At 37.1% G+C, this 25,876-nt stretch overlaps 1 pseudogene; it reads right to left on the minus strand.

Annotated features, from left to right (window-relative positions):
* Positions 1 to 8,659: 8,659 nt before the first annotated feature.
* Positions 8,660 to 23,533, minus strand: LOC149252125 (protein RGF1 INDUCIBLE TRANSCRIPTION FACTOR 1-like; annotated as a pseudogene).
* Between the last annotated feature and the right edge of the window lie 2,343 nt (positions 23,534 to 25,876).

The following is a 25,876-nucleotide window of genomic DNA, read 5'->3' on the forward strand; positions in this document are numbered from 1 at the left end:
CCAATTCCACCAGTCTGATCAAAATTGCATTCTCAAAGAAAGAGTTATGCACAATCTCCCAAGATGACCTGATTATATACCTTTTCAGAAGAGCAATCTTGTATGAAGTTCCGCGTGTCACCGTTTTGACCTTCAGACCTAAAAAATAACCACAAAAAGCTGCAGTGTGTCCTCTTTATGAAAATTCTTACGAAATTTCAATCTGATGCTTAGAGAGAAAGTTATGACGATTTTCCCAAGGTCATATGTTTAAAATGTAATTCGGGAGTCTGCCAAAACTCTAACTTCCTCAGATCATATATCCGAAAATATAGCAAGACAAGATCTGAAATTTGGACCCAAAGTTTAGACCACTTTCTTCTGAAATGGGTTTTTCTTTTACGTTCTGAAACTTCGTAGCAAAACCGGTATAGTGAAAATATGATGACTTGTTTTAGATGAAATTCTACAGCTTACAAAAACCCTAACTTCTTTAGATCATATCTCCGAAAATATAGCAACACAAGATTTGAAATTCAGACCTGAGGTTTAGCACAATTTTGTGTCAAATGGGTCTTTTTGCTAGCTTCTGAAACATTCCAGAAAAAAAGTTATAGCACAAATTTCACGATGACCTATTTGGAGCAGTGAAACCCTAGAATCCAAAACTTTGATACCAAATGTTATGAAACCAGCTCACAAAAATATAGAAAAGATAGATCAATGCCTTAGAAATAAGCCTCTTCGAGGGGGCAACCTCCTTTACATTACACAAATGAACAATTCTTAGATGATACAAATGACAAGACCTGCTTTCCATATATAGGAGTCTAAGGGGTGATAATATAATCAGAGCCGACATAACAATAATAATGTAAGGACACAATAATAACAATAGTGGGCTTCTATGGGGCATAATAATAACAATATGGGGACTAAATGGGCACAACAATATAATAAGGGGATTGTACTAATAACAATAAAGGGTTACACTAGTAGTATAAGGACCTAACAATTACACCAAATCATCAGCTACATTTCCATTGATATTACTTGGTTGAAACATATTTTATGATCAAGTTAGAATTAAAAATTTTACAACACAAAACTTATATTAACAAAAAAATTATTTTTACATTCACAACAAAATTTTTTTAACAAAAACACTTAATACATCACATTTAAATGATAGGTAAAAATAAAAATTAAACATTACGAGAAGAAATTTTTTGAAATAAAACTCGTCATAAATAACTTACTTGATAAATACGGGTGCCTCTTCAATTTATACCTTGGTCACGACTCAGATTATATAATTCTTCGTTCTAAATAAATTTTATATTAATATTTTTTATTAATGAAAAATTCAATATCATATATATATATATTCAATTTGATTAAAATTATCTAGAGAAAAAATTAGTATTTTTCCATCCGAATTTAATTATTACAAATTACTATCCATAATATAATAAATAGTCTTATATTAATTTTCGATTTCAATAATATAATATATTTTTTTAATAATTTTCAACTTTATTATTGAATAATGTATTCACTAAAATCTATATTAAATATAAAAAGATTGATTATAATTTTTTTTTCTCTAATAACTTTTAATTTAATAAATTTAAATAATTCCTTATCAAAAATAAAAATATTTGTTATTAAAAAATTGTAGTAAAATTTCTTAACATCTAATATCACTTTTTTTATCTCGTGAAACTTCATACCAAAAATCAAAACTTCTCTTAAAAACTAAGTTAACATATCAAAAAGAGATATTAGATTCATACATTCCTTACTATATGTGTCAATAAGAGTAATAATTGGTCTTTGACAAGGGAAATTATGGTTTTTTCCTATTCTAATCTTATAAATTAAATTTTATTATTTTTTATTAATATTTAAATTTATTGCTCTACATCACTATTCAGGAACATCGTCACCCATAAATTCTTCTATAAACTATTCCATCTATTCTAATTCGATTCTTTTTTCTTTAACATTTTGTCATTTGTCGCCATCCTTTCACACCTCGTTTTCCATGTATTCATCTAATAGATGCTCGAGATTATGACACCTCATTTGCCATGTATTCATCTAGCACATGCTCGAGATTGGTACTCATGGAGTAGTTATGGTTTCTTGGAGAGAAATGAAACTGGTGTTTGACATGGAAAGTGACTGGAAGGCACCACATGCAGGGATAATTTTACTTCGCAAAACCTGGATTAATACGTTCACTACAACATTCAAAGACAAATCTTAAATATGTTATTCTTTAGGTGAAACATATTGAATTTTCGTGCAGCAAAAGCTTGAGTACATTTAAATATAAGTCCTAAATATATTAGCATTTATACCGATAGGCGCAAAGTAACGCTCATAGGAGAAGTAGGAAATATGGAAGTAAGTAAAATGATGCGTAATTGAAGAATGGATTTTTTTCACTATTTTGGTCTTTTGAAACCTATAAAATGTATATTATTTTTTATTATGTATTTGTAAATAATATTTTGTTTTTAATTTTAATAAATAATTAACATAGTCTCGGAGACCAAGATTGAATGTGAAGGTGGCTTTATTATTTCAAAGTAATATTAGGGTTAAAGTCTTTATCTTATAAGTGGCTAATTATTTTGCAACAAAAATATTCAATAAAACAATTTTGATAAACCAATCGAGTCCGCACAATATCGTAACCGGAGCTTTGGTATTATCGGAGGATCTTATCGGAGGTTTTAACATGACATGCCTGCAAAACTTGTGATAGGAATGTTCTGACGAATGAACGAGATATTATATTTTAAAACGTTATGGTAAGGGAAGTCAGGGTTGCAACAATATCACAATCAGAGTTTATATCAGGACATGGCCTGCAAAATTGCGATAGGAAAGTTGCGATGCACAGACGCGATATTACATTTTAAAACGTTATAACAAGGGCAGGCAGGTCCACGAAAGATATTGAAATCAGAGATTACAGCTCATCGGAAGATCTTATTGGAGGTCCCATTCCAAAACCTTTGATAAAGGGTGATTTAGTAATTAAATCGTTATTAAAAAAACTCGAGTTCACATATCGAAGATTGAAGGTCCATGTCGCATTTCAAATATCATAATTCCACATCATCTATGAGAGACCGGAGTCGAAGTCGGAGATCATGCATTGGAGATCGGATTCAGAGGTTTGATTTATCCAATTTGGTTCTGGATATTTCGCCGATGTGTTTCTCTTTGCTTCTTTGATATCATTGTTTCTACCGTTTGGCTCTTTATATTGGGCATATGAAGTCTTCTCTTTGGATCTACTCCTCGTTGGCTTGTTGCTCTTGTTTTTTACTTCTGATGGCTTCTATTTGAACTGCTTCTCTTAGATCCTAGGCTTGTAACTCTTGCTCCTAACTTTCGATGGATTTTCTTTGGCTCTCGATGGCTTCTGATGGCTTTCCTTCTCTTACTCCTTGGGACTGATCCTTAGGTCCAATGCTTCTATTATGTATATATATACATTTAGTCCATATGGCTCTCCATCTGAACATATGTGCTCCAACCATGAGATCATATGTCATATTCTTGATATGGAATCTTCGTAAGAACTTTTATCATTATGATCAATGGGCACCTTAGGGAAACATCATGGGTCACAAGAATTTTCCATCACAACCAATGTCATATTGACATTAATGACAACCTTTACTAATAGTTTGACCCTTTGTCATATCACAATATCGAAGTGTAGGACTTCATCTCATATCAATGATTGGAGGTTTTGCATGTTGTCACATAACAAAAATGCCAATAAGGAATCTCCGATATGATAAAGAAGAGTATGATATGGCATGTGGGGCCCTCCAAAAGTGCTTATTATAATACACCAAATGCTTTTAAAAGTGTTATCACTTATGTGTTGTGGAGTTTATATATTTGCTTATTATTATAAATGACCAGTGTTATATCCTATATGGTTTGAATATGACATGCTAAAGCCTCTTATTCATGGTTGTGACCTGATAAGACTGCTAAAGGATTACCCAAATTGAAGTGTTCCTTCAATATTCAGTAAAAGTGACCTATGGTAAAACTTGGAGACCGGAAATAGTGACAGCACACATGCATATCTTCACTTGTTGAAGAGCCAAAATATATACTGAGAAAGGGTTCGCTTAGTTCAAATCTAGAAATAAATTTAAACAAGAAATTGCATATTTATACATGTTAATGTTGGAAACAAGTCATACAACGAGTATGAGTACTCAATATACAACGAGTTTTATGAATTGAAAGTCCGAACTAAAACAACCACCGAATGAAACTGCTTTGTGCAACCTTTGCAGTTGAGTGGTTGTATTTTGTCTTTTTGTTTGGGGTAAATCCAACATCTTTTTGAAATCGCATAACTTACTCTTAATCCAATTACTTCACATCCACTTTAAAATATTGCAAAAATAGAAACTAAAAGCAATAAAAAACCACCCTGTAGAAGAGTGGCAATGACCAACTAGCCTATACAAAAGATTTAAGTACCACTCGAGATTGTCTCTTCAGAAAGTGTACACAACATTTAATGCTTAAGGTTGTGTTGCAGGGTGGTTCTTAATCTCCTTATGTTAGCAAATAAATTCATTAAAAAGGTCAAATTTTTTTTGAAAAAACTAGAATATGTGCATTACCATAGCTGAATGGCTCTTTTGCATTCCAAATACTCTCTCAAACACCGTTATGGGGTGGTCTTGCATTGTTGTTGCATCGGAGGTTTTAATATGACATGCCTTCAAAAATTGTGATAGGAAAGTTTCGACGCACAGACCTGATATTATATTTTAAAACATTATGGTAAGGCCAGTCGGGTCTACAATAATATCGCAATCAGAGGTTTTAACATGACATGGCCTGCAAAACTGCAATAGGAAATTTGTGATGCACAAATCCGATATTACAGTGTAAAACATTATAATAAGGGTAGGTGGGTCCATAAAGCATATCACAATCGAAGATTAGGCTTCATAAGAGGATCTTATTGGAGGTCCCATTCTAAAAGCTCTAATAAAGGGCGGATGTGATTTAGTAATTAAATCTTCATTAAAACAAGTGGGGTCCTCGTATCGGAGATCAAAGGTCCATGTCACATTTCAGAGATCATAATTCCACATCATCTATCAAAGATTGGAGTGGAGTAGTGGGGAATATGTAACTAAGTAAAACCAACATTTGAGTAAAATGACATTAAATAAATTTAATTTTCATTTCCAACAGCAACACCTAACAAATGTTGACCAGTTGCTTAAAACTTAGATCCACCTCTTTTCACATTATACATGTGCTTTATATTCATGAAATGCCCAGGTCTTCATGTAATCACCAAAGCAATAACTTCGTTCCTTGGACCTGGATCCAACAATATTCATCCACCAAAACTTGAATATGTTTCAAATATGAAAAGTATGACATTCTCTTACCTTAAAAATATCTAAAAACTATATATAGTCGAAAATATTATTAGGTAGGTTCAAGCACTTTCAGCACAACATTTGGTAAATTTAAAAGCTTCACATATAAGAAATTCAAATATTTGATCCATAATTAGTTCATGTATAGGGAATTGTTTCACATTAAAATAGTCCATAACATGTTATTTTGGTGGAAATATTCTAGGAAAATGGTCTGACCTAAAAATTATCCTTTGCAGCATAGGAAAAGACATGTCTTTTGAGGAACTGGAATTCATTTTTGTTGGAAGGAGGAGGAATAGCCCTGAGCTCTACTAAACCTGATGTGTGTTTGTTACATCCTATGTCACCTTGTTCGTTTTTGAGTTCGAGCTCGATGACTTTGAGGTTAGATAAAAAACCATCAACAAAAAATTTTGGAATAAAATTCCACATTAAATTATATTTATATTTCAAATATTTTTAAATCAATTTTAAACCTTAGTAAATGCTAATTATTATCAATATTAGTAATATGTCTAGATGGATGAAATTTTAATTCTAATTCTAATTTAAACAAATAAAAAACATATATTAAATATTGCACATTAACTAAAAAAACAAAAACTACTTTGATTTTGTGTTACATTATTTCCTTAATCATTATCTTTCATTAAAATCAAGCAAGGAAAAAATTAAAAGAGAAGCTACATTATTTCCCAACCATTCTCCTTTATACAATTTTTCACTTTAATTAAAATCAAAATTAAAATTAATTATATATAAAAGAGATAAGCGATGAATAAAAGGAAATGGTTGCGAAATAATGTAGCTTCTCTTTTGATTTTTTCCTTACTTGATTTTAATGAAAGGGAATGGTTAAGGAAATAATGTAACAACAAAGCAGAGTAGTTTTAGGTTTTTCTAAAAAAATTAGTTAGCTTGAAATATTTAATATATGTTTTTTATTTGTTTATTCTAAACATAGCACAAAAGCGGAGAAGTTTTTCATCACAAATTTCCAGAAGTCACATCTCCAAGCTAAGGGTTCAATTCTGACAAATTAGAAAACAACATAACTATAGCTGGGTCGATTAAGAAATATACATATTACTCTGTAAATTAAGTAAAATAATGAATAGAATATATATATAATTATATGAATTTATTAAACAATAGAGATGTTATGTAAATTAATAAATAAAATATATATAAAATTATTTTTTCGTATAGATTAACGAGCTCTATATTTTCATTTGAAAAATTATAAATTTAAAATTAGAAATGGGAAAAGGTTTAATCCCGTATGCTTTCCTTTTACCAGTCTAAATATCAAGGTAAAATAACATACGCAAATCCCAATCCTTAAAATATTAATTATAAATGTAAATTCAAACCTATATATAACTCAGACCCTGTTTTTAAGCCTCATCTATTCTTGGCATAGTGGGCAGTCAGCCTGCGAAATAAGTTGGGCCTGGGGTAACCTAAAAAAGCCCGACCTCTGACATGTTCCCTCGAGGGTTTCAAATTTATTTATTTCACATTTAGTAAATTATAAGATTTGATAAATTATATATAACTTGAGTTAATTTGTTTTGGATTTTAATGTTATCTAGCTGAATGATTTGACATTTTTATTGAATTTTACTACCGAGAATTATATATGTTTTATTTCAAAATTTAATTATTGAATGTGCATGATTTTTTTACAACCATGAAAAAATTTCAAAATAATAAGAAATACCTATACAAAACGCAATACAATTATAATACCACTTATTATGTTGATGATGATGGTTAACTTCCACTGAGACCAAATTGGTCTATCAGACCTATAATTTCTTAATTTCTAATTGTCTGACTCCTTGTCTTTCTTGGCGAGATTGGTGATGTAGCTTTCTTTTTCTTCTCTATGGTCTTCCAACTTCCTTTATCTTGCATCTCCTTCATCTCTTCTGGTTCTTGGGACATTGGTGTCTTAGCTTCGCGATCTATTGTGTTCGTCCTTTTGGAGATAGTCGGAGAAGAAGTTTGGTCTAGGAGATCTCCTTTGTTGTTAAAAGAAGATTTATTTTGCGCGTTATTTGAAACCTCATAACTATCGATGCTTGAGGGGTTGTTGAGTTCACCTTTTTGTTGTTGGGCGGGGCTTTCCCCCTGCTTGTCTTGAGAGTTGTTTCTATCTTGCCCGATTTCTTGTAATTCAGAGTTTTCTCGAGAGTATTCTTCTTGGATGACAGTGTAGTGTTCTTTTTGTGCTCCTTCCCACCATGTAGATCTGTGGTGATTTTTTCTAGCAAAATTTTTCTCGGAGGCTTTTGGGCAATTTTTGGCTAAGTGGCCTGTCTCAAAGCAAGATCGGCATCTGAAGAGGACACTTTCATAATCGAGTTTCTGGTTCCACACATAGTCTTTACTTGTTAGGTGTATTTCCGCTGGGAATCCGGCGCTGAAGTCCATTTCCACACAGATGCGTGCATATGTGGTTCTGGCATATTCCTCTGTTTCTGGGCACCTGCAGTAAAATTTTCCAATTGCATTTCCAATGGCTTCTAGCGAAGAGAAATTCCAGAGATGCAAGGGTAGATTTGGCAATCTCACCCAAACTGGTGCTGAGGTTATGACTGTTGTTGAGGGATCAAAAGATGGGTTCCATGGCCTCATGAATAGGCCTGATTTATCCCAAAACCAAGGGCCAGAATCTAGAATACATTGTCTGCTTTCACGGTTTTCAAAATCTACTATAAAGAAACCCCTAGCACAGGGATAGATATTAATTGCATCAGGAATTAGAGGCTTCCATACCTCCGTGATCCAACTGTGGAGAGCTGTGAGCCGCGGCCAAAAACCATTGAATCGGCATATTAGGGCACTTTCAGAGAACTTCAAAGCCTCATCGAGTGAATCCTGGACCACCTGGACAGTGGGAGCTGGGGCTTACCTGACTATATGGACAGGAGCTTGCCCCTTGGAGGCTGACGGAGAGCCAGCAGCTATTTTTGCGAAGCTGGGAGCCATCTAGAGAATGTTCTCCTTAGTAAGCGAGGTAACTTTGACTTTATGGAATTAGGGTTTGCGGTAGGGATTGAGGTAACCCACGGACGTTCTAGATCTCAGAGGTTTTGGCGCTACAAATCTAGAGAGCCGCAGCCCTAGATCTGGACGACCATGAGCCCTAGAGCATATAAAGAGCCGCAGATCTGGGCTTCGATAAATTATCAGAGAAGCGAGATGAGCTCTATATCTCAATGGAGCCGCAGATCTAGAGTCTTTGCCGCAGATCTGGAGAGCTGACGAGCCGCAGAGCCTGGACGACACGAGCCGCAGAGGGGACGCAGACAAGCCGCAGAGCGTGGACGAAGTAGAGTCAATGGAGCCGCAGAGAGCCGCAGTCGAGCCGATTCAATGGAGCCGCAGAGAGCCGCAGTCCTGCCGGAGAAAATTCGAAGAGAGCCGTCTCGTTAATCCATTTTGTTACAAACAACAACTATTAAAAAATCCTGAAATGGTTGAGTATAAAAATATAATAGTCAATATATTTTCCACATTTACAAGTAAAAATAATAAGCCTATTACATTATTTTAATATTATAACTTATTTTCTCATAAAATAAAAATTCTTTCTCATTATTCTCCAAATGTTTCATTGGTCTGGTATGTTGTAAACATCATGAAATCCGTTTTAAGTGACGCAAATCAAAATGATTTTCAAGGACTTGCTGATCATTAAACTCCCAAATATTATGATCACAATATCTAAAAAAATATTGCATAACCTAAAATATGAGTGAACGACAAAGGAATACATAATATTGGTCATGCATAACTTAAAATATAAGTGAATGACATAGCAATACATAATATTGGTTATTGAACCTCTATCGATATTGTTATTGATGGTTAATAAATGTGTTGTGTCATAGAAATGAGAATTTGGTCAATGTTCCACTATACTCTTAATTTTCAAGAGATTCATTTTTTATTTTACTGTTTGCATTTTCACTCTCGAGCTCACTTGCAGTAATCGGTGAAATTAATAGTAAGATTACATATTTTTGTTAGAATTTTAGCACAGAGGAATATATATATATATAGAGTTTGGTTTTATTTTAAAATTCAGTATGTAAAGTAAAAGACTAAATAATGGGCAAAACATAATACAATTATAATGCCACTTATTTGGAAATATTACTTTAGTGTTACAAATAACTGTTAAAATTTCCTGAAATATTTATGTATAAAAATATAAAAGTCAAATATTTTCCACAATAAAAAGTAAAAATAATAGGTCTATTACATTATTTAATATTATAGCTTATTTTTTCATAACATAAGAATTCTTTCTCATTACTGTCTAAATGTTGGATTGGTTTGATATGTTCTAAACCTCATGAAATCTGTTTTAAGTGACTATCATTCCAACCTGGAAATTCAAAACAAATTTGAAACACTAGATGATTATTCAACTCTCAAATATTATGATCACAAACGTCTACAGAAATCTTGCGTAACCTAAAATAGGCCTGAACGACTTCAGAATACATAATAATGGTCATTGAACCTCCATCGAGATAGTTGTCAATGATTTTTCCATGTTCATTTGGAGAAATGTGTTGTATCATAGAAACCGATAATTTGATCTTTGTGCAGTTAATTTGCCTCGTTTAAATGAACTCATCTTATTTTCGCTGCCTTTCTTATGAAGAGATTCATTTCTTATTTTCTTATTTGCATTTTCAACCAAACATAATGTTCAAGAAACTCTATAACCCTATTAAACCTATCTCAAGCTCACTTACAAAAACAAGTTAAATACAAATAAATTCAGCAAATTCCTGTAAATTTTTATTGAAATTTGGTTCAAATTTGGATGGTGCTTATAGAACAAAGTAACACACTGATATTGTAAACATTCTAATTTTCATTATCTAGCTCGAAGAAGCTACAAAATATACAAACACATAAATTGACTCACAAGGAGAATATCGCTGTAACAATTTCCATTATTTTGTTTATTACAAAATGTTGGGATAATCTCTCCTCCATGGCAAAAAATACATGGAACAGGCATGGAAACAACCATTATTCATTGTTGGCATTACATTTCCGAAACACCAAAAGAAGCACTACTAACTACTAAATTGGTTTGTTTCTGATGCAGGTGGATATTGTTGGCCACCCGCCTATTCCACGTGGAACTCAAACAATTTTTCTTTCAGTTTTTCAGTTTCCTTAATTGTAGCACAATTCACTATTTCTGGCAGTTTTTTGGGTCCTGAACTTCCGTAGCCGTTTTCAGGCCCTAAACAACGTTTTTTTGACAATGAGATCGCTCCGTGAAATCTCGTTGATATTGCATTTTAGCTGTAGTCATTGGAGAGATATTTCTAATCAGGTATCATGCATGTCAAATAGAGATAACCTGACCAAGCTACGACCTCGAGAAGTTGGCTGCCCAACTAACCCCAATGGGTCCCATAAACTCTTGTTGTTACATCTCCTCAGGTTAGGGTTTTGGTTGTTTAGCGATTTCGCTTATTGTTCAATAATAAAAAGGCCGTTGAGCATCATTGTAACTCAATTCAAAGGCATGTAACCGCCACATCTCTTCTTAGAGATAAGCTACCATTACCTGAGCTAGTCTCATTTCAATTCTGTTTGTGAGCATATTTCATTATTTGATATTAATGAGAGATAGTGTTATTTCTGCTACATCTCTATATTTATGGTTATATCTGTAATTTTTTGCGTTCTTGTTTAAATTCGGATCAGTGGTCTCAGAGCGGTCTGTTCTTTCTCTATTTTTCTTTGTATGTCCCTAACGAGGTTGAGATATAAGGAGTTAGGGCTTGAATTGGCAAAACCTTTGTAAGACCAGCCTCAGAAATCCCGACGGCCTCCCATGGGGAAAGAAAAGAAAGACGAGGGAGCAAGAGATCCTATCAAAATATTGCTCGAGGAGGCCGTCGAGAAATAAAGAAATGTGATGATGGATAATTTTGCCCAGATACTTCAATGGTTTCCCACCGGCGCCACATCCACATCCAACAGTCACTCAAGAGGCTTGACACCTTTTAAGGTACAAGTAAACTTTGACATTCCCATATTTGAGGGCCAAATAGATGCAGACGCAATAGATAAATGGTTGAATCTACAAGAATGGTATTTTTCTATTCATGATTTTTCCAGCTAAGAAAAGATTATTTTTTCTCTTCCCAAAGCTGTCCCCCATATAAAGAACTGGTGGGAAACCTATTGTGAACAGAAGGATGAAAGTACAAACTCAATGTTTTCAGTCGCTTCCACTTGGAATTCATTCTGGGAAGCCATCAAGGAGCAGTACTATCATGTTGGGAGCTACGAGGACGAATACATAATGTGCACCACGCTGCAGCAGGAAAGGGACCAATATACAGTGTTGGAGTTTACTAATGTTTCTCATACCCTTCGCACGAAGTTGGGTATCAAGGATTCTGAGAAACATTTGGTACTCATGTGCTACAACTACCTACATAAATACGCCTAGGATGAGATGGAGTTCTTGGAGATATCCTCACTCGGTACGACATACTGATACACCATAAAATCGAGGAAAGGTTTAAATAGAAGAAGCGAGACTTTGTATCTGTGAATCTAAAGCAAGGGAAAGGTGCCCCCAAACCGCAGAAAAGAGGACAAAGCCAAGGTAGGATAGCCCAAGAAAACCCACTCATGCCACAAGCCAAGGACAACACTGCGAGGCCGAAGAAGGACATGGGAAATTGGTGTAAGTTCCATAAGATATCCACCCATAACACACGTGAGTGTCAGGCCAAGCAGTCGCTAGTGGCCGAACTAAAGTCTTATGAATTAGATGCATGTTCAGACTCTGAGTCAAAACCCGACAAGGGGAATGACAAGGGTAAGTATATTATTGATGTGAAGCCTAATGCCATCGTCGCCATCCCAAAGATCCAGAAGGAGGAACCCAAATATGTAGAGGAGGAGGAGATTCTCTTCCACTTCCAGATGTGGGTAAAGGTTTCCCTGCTACAGTTCATTATCGAGAGCGAGAGCCAAAAGAACCTCATTGCAGCAGATTTTGTGAAGTGGTTGGGCTTACCAACCACAACACACCCACAACCATACACCATAAGGTGGCTTCACTAAGGACATGATCTGCGCATGAGCCAACAATGTCGCCTTCCATACAACATCAAGCCCTTCACAGATGAGGTATTATGTGATGTTTCTCCCCTTGATGTTTTTGATGTATTATTATGCCAACCATAGTTGTGAATTGTTGTGTATGAGTCAAGGCCTTGGGTTGTTATTGTTACATTGGAAAATAAGTTGTACACGATACCGGAGGTAGCACCACCTACTGCCATCTCTCTGATTACTGCAAAAAAATGCAGTGAGCTCATTTCAAAAATCGAGAAATTTGTTTTCCTGATGATACTCCCTCCAAGAAATAATAAGACGGTGGCCACGACCTCCAGACAGGGCCCCTACGCACAATAACAACAGATGGAGAAGGTCCTGGAGGAGTACGAGGACATCTCACCTCCCCCACAGGGGTGCCTCTAAACTGTCAGGTTAAGCACTCCATCGATCTGACCCCAGGTGCGCACTTACCCAATGGACCAATATATCGACACTTCGTTCTAGAGAACGATGAAATCAAGAAACAAATTCAAGATCTTCTGCAGAAAGGTCACATTCGGCCGAGTTCATCGCCCTATGGGAGCCTGACCGTGTTGGTACAGAAGAAGAATGGTACTTGGAGACTCTGTATTGACTATCGGGCATTGAACAAGATCACTATTTGGAATAGGTACCTGATCCCGTTGATTGATGACCTTCTAGACCAACTCAAGGGGGAAAAATATTTCAACAAGATCAACTTGAAGTCTGGATATCACCAGGTACCAATCGAACCCTCTGATGTATGGAAGACTACCTTCAAATCCAAGGAGGGCCTTTTCGAATGGTTGGTTATGCCTTTCGAGTCGACAAATGATCCTACAACCTTCATGAGGCTTATGGATGACATCTTGTGGCCATTCACCAACTCATTTGCAGTGGTATACCTGGATGAGATCCTATTCTTCAGCCAAAGTTGGGAAGAGCACCTCCACCACATCCAACAGGTTTTCCAAACACTGCGGCAACACAAGTTGTGTGTCAATTTGGAGAAATTCACTTTTGGCATGACCTAGGTTTAGTATATGGGATACATTATTGATGAACAGAGGGTGCATGTGGATCCAGCCAAGATCCAAGTCATTCGAGATTGGCCAGCACCAACCACTCTGAGGGAGCTCCGCAGATTTCTGGGTCTTGCCAATTTCTACCGTAGGTTCGTGTTGGGGTTCTCTCATATCACTTGGCACTTTAGTCAAGTCACAAAAGGAGGAGCGAAAGAAAAATTATTTTGTTCTAAATCTCAATAGAAGCCATTCACAGAGTTGAAACATCGCCTCTGCTCTGCACCAGTGCTGACATTACCAGACTTACAACAACCATTTTAGATCGAGACAAATGCCTCTGACTATGCTATTTGTGCAGTCCTTACTCAACAAGGGAATCTAGTGGCATATCATAGTGAGACACTTTCAGACACAATTCGGAAGTATCCCACTTATGACAAAGAGATGTATTCCATTGTGCAGGTCTATCGACAATGGAATAATTACATTTTTGAGAAGGAAACGGTCATCCACAGAGACCACCAGCCCCTACAGTTCATACAGAGGTAAGGGAAGTTGCAAAATAATCGCCATCAGAAGTGGTCCACATACCTGTAACAATTCCATTTGAATATCAAGTACAAGCAGGGCAACAAAAATAATGTTGTGGACTACCTCAAATGAAAACCGATCATGGCATCAACCACCGTGCTCAACTCTTGTGGGTACGAGACTTCTGATTGGCCACCTCTCTATAAAAATGACTCGAAAGTCGGCCACACCTACCATACGCTCTTGGAGGATCATCAAGTTCCTGATTTTCACCTCCAAGATGCTCTGTTATGCCATGTGGGGAACCTTTGTGTTCCTTCAAGTGAGTGTGGGAAGATGATTTGGGAAGCACACTAAAGTGAGGTCGCTGGTCATTTCAGGGTCGAGAAACTGGTGGCAGTACTACAGAAGTAATTTTAATGGTTGAATCTTGGACAGGATGTCGGGAAGTACATCATATCCTGCACTGCCTGCACCATTGCCAAACCGACAACCAAGAAGTAAGGTCTCTATACTTTTCTACCTACCTCTAGTTGACCTTGGGAATCCATCTCTATGGATTAAATGTCAGGCCTTACTTCTATTAAGCATAGCAATGACTGTGGTTTTGTGGCCATCGACAAATTTTTAAGGATGGCCATTATGGTGGCCTGCAAGAAGAGTATCACAACAGAAGCCACTGCTGAACTCTTCTTTGAATGAGTGTGGATTCACTTTGGGATCCCACAGTCTATCATCTCAGATTAGGAAAACAAGTTCCTCAGTACATTTAAGTCTAGTCTCTGGTCTATGATGGACACCAAACTAACAGAGTCCACAACTTTCCATCCCCAAACTGATGGCCAAACAGAGGTCACCAACAGGATGATCGTGGACACTTTGTGCGTGTAAAACTCAAAGCATCCATGCACATGGGATGAGAGCCTCCCCTATGTCCAACACATCTAAAACTCAGCTTTCCAAAGCTCGATTGGCCACAACCATTTTCAAGTGGACTTGAGATTCCAGCCACTATGTCCCATTGATGTGGCCATACCATTTGCAGCGACTCATGCAAATTCCGTTGATGTCCAGTCCAAAAATGACAAGGAAAATAGCTTCATTGAGCACATACAACACATCTGCCAACAAGTCCATGACATATTGGACAAATCTAATTCTAAGTACAAGTAACCACATGATCAACATTATGTGCCACAAAAGTTCCATGTAGGCAACAAAGTTTGGCTACATCTACAAAAGGAGCGTCTCGTTGGGCCCCACCGCAAGATTTGACCTCTTCGATATGGGCCATACACCATCACAAAGTTTGCGGGAGATAATGATTTTTGAGCTCAGCATGCCCCCATTCCTTGGCCTGCACCCAGTGTTCAATGTGGATCACCTTCAGCCATACTTTCCACCATTACTAAACACATCCTATATTACAGAACAACTCACACCAACAGAGTTAAATCCAGACTGCATGTAACAAGCTGCAACTGATCGGATCATAGACACACAGATCATGAACACTCACCAGTAGAAGATCCAATTGTATCGAGTTTTCAAAGCCAGCCAACTCCTGCACCAAGGAAAATGGCTCACTAGGGACCAAGTTCAACAAAAGTTTCCCCATCTCATGAAGGAACTAAACACAATGTAGACCATTTCTTCCTAAGGGAGGAGGAATGATCTAGGTGGATATTGGTGGCCACCTAACTATTCCACATTGACCCCCACCATTATTTCTTTCAATTTTTCAGTTTCCTTAATTGTAGCACAATTTACTATTTTTGGTAGTTTTTCAGGTCCTCAACTTCTTGAGCCATTTTGAGGCCCTAAATGATGTTTTCTGGAAATGAGATCTCTCCAAGCGATAACATTGAAATTAAATTTTTAGTTGTACTCCATGGAGAGATATTTCTAACGAGGTATCATGCACTTCAAATGGATATAAAATGACCAAGCTACGACCCTAAGAAATTGGTTGCCCAACAAACCCCAACGGGGCCCATAAACTCTTGGTGTTACATCTCCTCGCGTTAGGGTTTTGGTTGTTTATGGTTTTCACATATTGTTCTATAAGAAAAACACCCTTGAGCCTCATTGTAACTTAGCTCATAGGCATGTACCTCCCACATCTCTTCTTAGAGAGAAGCTACCATCACCCGAGCTAGTCTCATTTCCATTCTGTTTGTAAGCATATTTCATTATTTGATATTAATGAGAGATAATGTTATTTCTACTACATCTCTATATTTATGTTTATATCTGTAATTTGTTGCATTCCTATTTAAATTCAGATCAGTGGTATCAAAACAGTCTGCTCTTTCTTTATTTTTGTTTGTATGTCCCCAACGAGGTCAGGATATAAGGAGTTAGGGCTCGAACTGGTCGAATCTTTGCAAGACCAGCCTTGGAAATCCCAACGACCTTCCATGGGGGAAGAAAATAAATACAAGGGAGCAGAACATCCTATCAAAATATTGCTTGAGGAGGCCCTCGAGAAAAAAAGGAACGTGATGATGGATAACTTTGCTTGGATCCTTCAACGGTTGCCCACACCAGCGCATCCACATCCAAGAGTCACTCTAGAGGCTCCACACCTTTTAAAGTATAAGAAAACTTTGACATTCCCATATTTGAGGGCCAAATAGATGCAAACGTAGTAGATAAATGGTTGAATCTACTAGAAGGATATTTTTCTATTCATGATTTTTCGAACCAAGAAATGATTACTTTTTCTCTTCTCAAAGCCGCCCCCCATATCAAGGACTGGTGGGAAACCTATTGTGAGCAGAATGTGAAAGTATGACCTTAATGTTTTCAGTCACTCCCACTTGGAATTCATTCTGGGACGCCATCAAGGAGCAGTACTACCCTGTCAGGAGTTACGAGGACAAATACATAAAGTGGACCATGCTACGGCAGGGAAGGGACCAAGATGTGCCGGAGTTTACCAATGTTTTTCAAAATCTTCACACAAAGTTAAATATCAAAAATTCTAAGAAGCATTTGTTACTCATGTATCGTGACTGCCTACATAGATACATACAAGATGAGATGGAGTTCATCGACATCTCCTCTCTCAGCACAGTGTACCGATATGCCATTAAGACTGAGGAGAAGTTTAAACAGAAGAAGGGAGACTTTGGATCTGTGAATCTGAAGCGAAGGAAAGGTGCCCCCAAACCATAGAAGAAAGGAAAAAGCCAAGGCAGGACAGCCCAGGACAACCCATTGAGGCCACAAGCTAAGGAAAACATTTCAAAGCTGAAGAAGGACACGGGAAAGTGGTGTGAGTTCCATAAGAGCTCCACCCACAACACAAGTGAGTGTCGAGCCAATTAGTTACTGTTGGCTGAACTGAAGGCTTAAGAATGAGATGCATGTTCCACATTTGAGTTAGAACCTGACAAGGGGAATGACAAAGGGAAGCATATTATTGATTCCAAGCCTAATGACACCATCGCCACCACAAAGATCTAGAAGGAGGAACTTGAATATCCAAAGGAGAAGGAGTGTCTCTTCCACTCCCAGATGTGAGTAAAGGGTTCCCCACTACAACTCATTTTCGACAGTAGGAGCGAAAATAACCTCATTGCAGTAGAGGTTGTGAAGCATTGGACTTACTTACTACAATGCATGTGCAACTGTACACCATCGGGTGGCTTCACCAAGGACAGGATCTATGCATGAGCCAACAATGTCACCTTCTATACATTATGAAGCCCTTCACATATGGGCTATTATGTGAAGTTTCTCCCTTTGATGTTTGCAATGTATTATTAGACTAACCATACTTATGTAAGTGACATGTTGTGTATGAGTCAATGCCTTACGCTGTTACTGTTACATTGGGAAATAAGTTGTACATGATACCGAAGGTAGCACTACCTACTGCCATCTGTCTTGTTACTACAAGAAATAATGCAGTAATCTCATTTCAAAACCTGGGAAATTTGTTTTCCTGATGATATGCCCTCAAGGAAAGAAGAGGATGGTGGCCACGACCTCCAAACAGGGCCGCTCCACACGAAAACAACAGATGGACAAGGTCTTGGAGGAGTACCAGAACATCTTCACCCCCCATGCAAGGGTGCCTTTGCACTGTCAGGTCAACCACTCCATTGATCTGAACCCAAGTGTGTTGTTACCGAATGGAACAATCTATCGCTGCTCCTTTCTGGAGAACGATGAAATCAAGAGGCAAATTCAGGATTTCCTACAGAAAGGTTACATTCAGCCGATTTCATCACCCTATGGGAACCTGATCATGTTGGTACAAAAGAAGGATGGGGCTTGGAGACTCCGTATTGACTATCAGGCGCTGAACAAGATCACTATTCAGAATAGGTACCCGATCCTGCGGATTGATGACCTTCTAGACCAACTCAAGGAGGAAAATATTTCAGCAACATCGAATTGAAGTCCAGATATCACCAAGGACCAATCGAACCCTCTAATATGTGGAAGAATGCCTTCAAATCCAAGCAGGGACTTTTCGAATGGTTGGTTATGCCTTTCGGGTTGATGAATGCTCTTGAAACCTTCATGAGGATTATGGATGAAATCCTTTCCATTCACCAACTCATTTGTAGTGGTATACTTGGATGACATCCTAACCTTCAGCTAGAGTTCAAAAGAGCACCTCCACCACATTCGATAGGTTCTCCAAACACTACGGCAACACAATATGTGTGCCAATTTGGAGAAATGCACTTTTGGCATAACCTAGGTTCAATATCTAGCATACATTATTGATGAACGGGGGTGCATGCAGATCCAGGCAAGATCCAAGTCATTCGGGATTGTCCAGCCCCAACCAATTTGACAGAGCTTGACAGCTTTTTAGTTCATTCCAATTTCTACCACAGGTCTATGTTGGGGTTCTCTCATATCACTTGGCCCTTTAGTAAAGTCACCAGAGGAGGAGCGAAAGAAAAATTATTTTGGTATGAATCTCAATAGAAGGAAATCAGAGAGTTGAAACATCGCCTCTTCTTTACACTAGTGCTCACATTACCAGACTTACAACAACCATTTGAGATCGGGACAGATGCCTCTGACTATGCTATTGAGTATTCCTAACTCAACAAAGGTATCCAGTGGCACAATTCAGTGAGACACATTCAGGCACAATCTGGAAGTATCCCACTTATGACAAATATATGTGTTCCATTGTGCAAGCCTATCGACAATGGAAGCATTACATTTTGGGGACAGAAACGGTCATCCACATAGACTACTGACCCCCAAAGTTCATATAGATGTAAGGGAAGTTGCAAAATGATCTCCATTATAGGTGGTCCACATACCTGCAACAATATATCAAGTACAAGAAGGGTAGCACAAATAATGTTGCAGACTGCTTCAGTCGACCACCGATCATGGCGTTAACCACCATGCTCAACTCTTGTGTGCATGAGACTTCTGATTGGCCACTTCTCTACAAAAATTACCTAGAATTCAACCACACATAGCATATGCTCTTGGAGGGTCAGCAAGTTCCATATTTTCACCTCCAAGTTGCTCGATTATGCCACCTAGGACAACTTTGTGTTCCTTCAAGCGAGCGTGTGAAGATGATTTGGGAATCACACTACAGTCGGGTCATTAGGAATTTCAAGGTCGAGAAAATGGTCGCAATATTGCAGAAGTATTTCTATTGGCCGAATATTCAACAGGATGTCGGGAAGTACATTAGACCATACACTACCCGCGCCATTACCAAATTGACCATCAAGAAGAAAGATATCTATACTCTGCTTCCTACCCCTAGTCGACCTTGGGAATCCATATCCATGGATTACATGTCAGGCCTTTCTTCTACTAAGCATGGCAACAACTGTGTTTTTGTGGTCGTCGACATATTCTCGAAGATGGCCATTATGGTGGCCAGCAAGGAGAGTATCACAACAGAAGCCACTACTAAAATCTTCTTTGAACGAGTTTGGGTACACTTTGGGATCCCACAGTTTATCATCTCAGATCAGGACAACAGGTTCCTCAGCACATTTTGGTAGAGTCTCTGGTTGATGTTGGATACCAAACTCATAAGTCCACAACTTTCCATCCCCAAACTAATGGCTAGATAGAGGTCATCAACAGGATCATTGTACACATTCTATGCATGAACAAGTCAAAGCACCCACGCACATGGGATGAGAGCCTCTCCTATGTCCAGAACAGCTACAACCGGGCTCTCCACAACTCAACTGGCCACATCCCTTTTCAGGTGGCCTTGGGATTCCAGCCACTATGTTCCATTGATGTGGCCATACCATTTGCAATGACTCCGGTATATTTGGCTTATCTCCAGTCCAAAGTCGATAAGGAAAATAGCTTCATTGAGCACATACACCACATATGACAACAGTTTCATGATATATTGGACAAAGCCAATGCTAAATACAAGCAGCGACATGATCAGCATCAGGTGCCACACAAGTTCCAGGTGGGCGATAAAGTTTTGCTACATCTGGAGAAGGAGCCTCTCACTGGACCCCACCACAAGATTCACCTGCTTCGATATAGGCCATACACCATCACCAAGGCTATGGGAGATAATGCTTTTGAGCTTAGCATTCCCCCATTCCTTCACCTACACCCAATGTTCAATGTGGATCACCTTTGGCCATGCTTTCCACCATTATTAGACACATCTGACAATGTAGAACAAATCACACCAACATAGTTATATCAAGATTGCACGTAAAAAGTTGCAACTGATCGGATCATGGACACATAGATCAAGACCACTCACGAGTAGAAGATCCAACTGTATCGAGTTGTCAAAGTTGGCCAAATCCTGCACCAAGGAAAATGGATCAATAGGGACCAAGTTCAACAGAAGCTTCCCCATCCCATGGAGGAACTCAACACAATGGAGACCATTTCTTCCTAAAGGGGATGAGTGATCCAGGTGGATATAGGTGGCCACCCTCCTATTCCATTTGGACCCCACCATTGTTTCTTTTAGTTTTTCAGTTTCCTTAATTGTAGCACTGTTTATTATTTTTGACAATTTTTTTGGTCTTGAACTTCTAGAGTCATTTTGAGGCCCTAAATGATGTTTTTTTACCAATGATATCCCACAAAACTATCTCATTGAGATCAATTTTTTAGTTGCAGGCCTTGAAGAGATATTTCTAATGCAGTATCATGCACGTCAAATGGAGATAATATGACCAAGCTACGACCTCAGGAAGTTGGCTGCCTAACTAACCCTAACGGGGCACATAAACTCTTGGTGTTACATCTCCTCGAGTTAGGGTTTTGGTTGTTTAGGGTTTTAACTTATTGTTCAATAATAAAAATGCCCTTGAACCTCATTGTAACTCAGTTTAAAGGCATGTAGCCACCACATCTCTTCTCAAAGATAAGCTACCATTGCCCAAGCTAGTCTCATTTCCATTATGTTTGTAAGCATATTTCATTATTTGATATTAGTGAGATATAGTGTTATTTTTGTTGCGTCTCTATATTTATGGTTATATCTATAATTTGTTTCATTCCTATTTAAATTCGGATCCGTTTCGTAATTCAATGGAGAGTGTTGGAGTGAAATGAAGCAATATGGTAGAACTGAAAGTGGAGATTAACTATGGTTGTGCCATGGACAAAGAATGATTAACCGAAAAAATTTCACGGATCGTTCTCCATGTAATTTTCTGAATTAGAAACAAAGTTGATGATAGAAAGAGCATTGTTCATAAACGTGTAATAAGAAGAGAGAAGATATATAATCAGAGAGAAGATATAAGCAGGTGGAAGGTAGAGTAGTATATTAGACAATCATAAGCATTAGAGGTTTATACATGTAATCATTTAAAAGCTATGATATTATGCTACAGACCCGATGTTTATAAACCATAATTAGGTTTCATAGAAGATCCAAGATATTGAGGATTTATAAACAAGAACCATCGCAAAAGTCTCGAGGTCAGGTGCGGACTCGATGTCTAATACATGGTAGTTAAATTTCTTATCGGATCTGCTTGTTACATGGATATCAGAGCTTTTTGGAATTGTCATAGTAAAAAATACCAATAAGTAGAAGTGGACCCAATCATATTATAAATCACAATTAAATTTGAAATCAGGTCTCGAGGTCAGGTGCGGACTCGATGTCTAATACATGGTAGTTAAATTTCTTATCGGATCTGCTTGTTACATGGATATCAGAACTTTTTGGAATTGTCATAGTAAAAAATACCAATAAGTAGAAGTGGACCCAATCATATTATAAATCACAATTAAATTTGAAATCAGGTCCAGTTTATCGGATTTTACGATTTGCAGAATTATTAGAAAGCCCGATATAATGAGCAAACACGATATGGATAATAAAGCAGATTTAAATTCTATAACGATACTGGGGGGTAAACCAACTATACCAGAAAAGTTTCGATGGAAGAACTTGTGATATATGACATGGGCCATCGAAGGTTGGGAGTATAACGATATCGGATTTTTTCGAGACATACCATATATAAAATTCCGATAAATGGGATTCTCTAATTTGGGGCAGAGGAGAAAAATACATGGAAAATGAGTCCATTTGAGCTATAAAAAATATGACGGGCTTGAGATTGTTGGCGTCGGCTTCAGCCTTGAAGGATGTGAATCCATCAATGGATGTGCTCTCTGTGCCATTCTCTTCCGAGAAATACTCAAAACTCCTATTTTAGATTCTGACTCTTGTCTGAGAAGAAGAGCCTTCAGATTTGTCCCTCTAGTGCTTTGAAGGTAGGATGAATGTCATGTCCCGGTGATGCTTTATTCCTTACAGCTATTGGTCAACAAATATCGTCATTGAAAATAATAACAATAGCAATCGATATCTTTGTAAATAACGTAAAAGATGGAATAAAAAATGGTAGAAATGCCAGAGACATTCTGAAAGGAATTTATGGATTTATACCTTGCATCTAAGGGAGAAAAACCTAAATGTATCCACAAGGCTTCACTCGCAAATCTCACAAGTATCGTTAATGCCCTTCCACGGCCTTAGCTGAGGTCTTTCATTGATAAAAAAGGACACTTTCACTATTGATAATGTAGGTTTGCATGTCTATGATGTCCAAGACATATTGTATCTCTAAAACCCATATCACGTCATGGTAGGAGGATCGTCTTATTTGTAAATGTAATAAGAAATTTCAGAATTTAAAAGAATTGACATTCAAAGTGGCCTATACCTGAATGAAATTTGATAGAATTGACTTTCAAGGTGGCCCATACCAAAACAATGTGATGGTCCTTGTGGCATGCTAGGAAATAAGTGCACAACACCTCTCCCCTACAGTCTAGACAAAACATATTACACTCGCTTTTTCTTGAATATCCGTGGAACTCGCACAACTTGAATAAATGTGTTTTCAGCAGAGGTTCCAGCCGCAGAGGGTCGAATTATTCGACATCAGGAAGAGCCCAAGCACTACTGATCCCGATGACAACCATGTAGGCATGAATTATTCCAACATAAACTCCACATTTCTCACCTCTCTAGACTAGTACGCCATCAATTTGAAGGATGGGTACAATATACAGGCATGGATAACTTATAACCCTAATAAGTTTCTAAACGTGTACATGGGGAACCATTATCCTCAATAGCATATGATTTCCTATGAAACCCATATCTTTGGCAGTCTTAGCAAACAAAGTGCTTATTTCATCTTCTTCGCTTCCATGGGAAACACAATGGAGCTATAAACTATCAAATCATGGAACCTTACAGTTGATGGATCCCTCGACTAGACCACTACTGTAGGTAACCCATATGCATCAATGCGTGCAGGTTTGGTATACTCATCCCCTTCGATATAGGAGGGAGGTCACACAAATTATGGCTAGTAAGCTGCCTCCACCATACGTACCTCCCTTCAGACCGACCATCATCTGGGGTGATTCACTTCTCGATATGAGCTTCACCACTTCACTTATAATGGAGACTATAAGTGGAAATGAGAGTGCAAAAACAAAAATAGAAATGGAAATGTATGGAGGTTTACAGCTGACGTTGAACATGGCCAGCGACAGACAGTCTCTAAACAAGATAGACCATGGTTTCTATTGTACAATATTAGTAAAAACTAGGTTCGATATTCGGTGTTGGGATAGTGAATGTGATGAATACAACTATCATTTTTTTCGATCAGGTTTCTCTATTTTGTTGTAATTATGCAACCAAAAAAAACTGTTGAATATCAAATTTATTTAGAATCTAGTTGTTTTGTGATCAGGTTCACAATCTTGTTCATAAATTGCATTGGGGGCAGAGAATCATGCTGGCATCCGAGACCGCGGAAACCCTGACTTATCTTCATGGAAACATATGGAATCATTAGTCAACCAACAAGTGTCCAGTCACATTTCAAAACACAATCGCACGCCAATGAATCTACTACAATGTCATGAGGAAGAACCTCACCATAAAAATCATATCGTCTTAATTATACTTTAGCCATGTCATTGTCCAAGGTATTCTATATATGGCATCATACTTATGTCACTTGGAATGGATTTATACTATTGTCATTTGTCATTTTATAATATTTTTTAATAATGTACTAGAAAATATAACATTTTCATGTGGAAGTTGTATTTTCTACATTTCTCCTATGTAAATAGTGATTCTAGTTGTCTAGATTATTTTCTAATTTATTAATATAAAAACATAATATATATACCAAAAAATAAAAATAATATAATATTAAAGGGAATTTTCATATAGAAAAACCTTGATTAATACCTTCATTGCAATGTTCAAATACAAATGTTAAATACATTATACTTTAGGTAAACCATATGGAATTTTTGTTTAGAAAAACCTTGAGTACTTTTAAATATAAATATTAAATATATTATACTTTAGCCAAATTAGAGACACAAGGCCCACATCATTGTATGAAGGTCTTTTTTTCAATATATATGGAACCTATATATGATATGATAGTTATGTCACTTGGTATGGATTTATACTATTTCCATTTTCTAATTTGAAATATTTTTATAGTTGTAATAATATATTTAATGTGCATCAGTATATTGTAAAATTGGGTGACAAAATGACCTAATGTTTTCTTGTACAAGAATTATGTCAACACTTTGCATGAAAACCTTTTCATAAACATTTTCCATGCAATCTTTGCTACCATAATATTGGTAAAATAAGATGAGTCAAATTGTAAAGGATAATGAATCCATGGTCCTTCAAACCTTGCTCGAGCTATGGAATCTCCCCAAGTAGTGGACACTAGATAGAGCCATAATTTCCTTACCATTTTTCCCTCCACAACCAAAAAAACTTTTGATAATCATATCCTGTTGTCACATCAAAGTGATGACCTCAAGCTTGTCTAATCTACCAATATGGAATGCAATGACAAGCCCTTCACAAATTTCAATAGCCACAATACAAGGAATATCGACCAGATAAAAAATGTCAAAGAATATTAGGAGGAATATTTCTTAATTGGTTGTAAGTGCTTGATGGCAATATCTAGGGTGTTTATATCACCATGGTTAAGCTCAACCTAATTTATATTTTTCTATTTTTCTTGAACTAAGTTAAACATAAAGTAATATAAAAAATTTGGAGTTTAAATATCTTACATATAAAATAGAGAAGATTATCTTTTTTTTTTAATCATGCAGGATTTGTATTACTAAGATAATTCAAAATATAAAAGAATGACTAGTTCTATTGGTCCACTACAAGGGAGGCCAAACCAATATAATAGCAATAGA

Source organism: Pinus tabuliformis, chromosome 7 (genome assembly GCF_031772625.1).
Source record: "Pinus tabuliformis cultivar Carrire ecotype Pingquan chromosome 7, CPIR1, whole genome shotgun sequence".
Lineage (NCBI taxonomy): Eukaryota > Viridiplantae > Streptophyta > Pinopsida > Pinales > Pinaceae > Pinus > Pinus tabuliformis.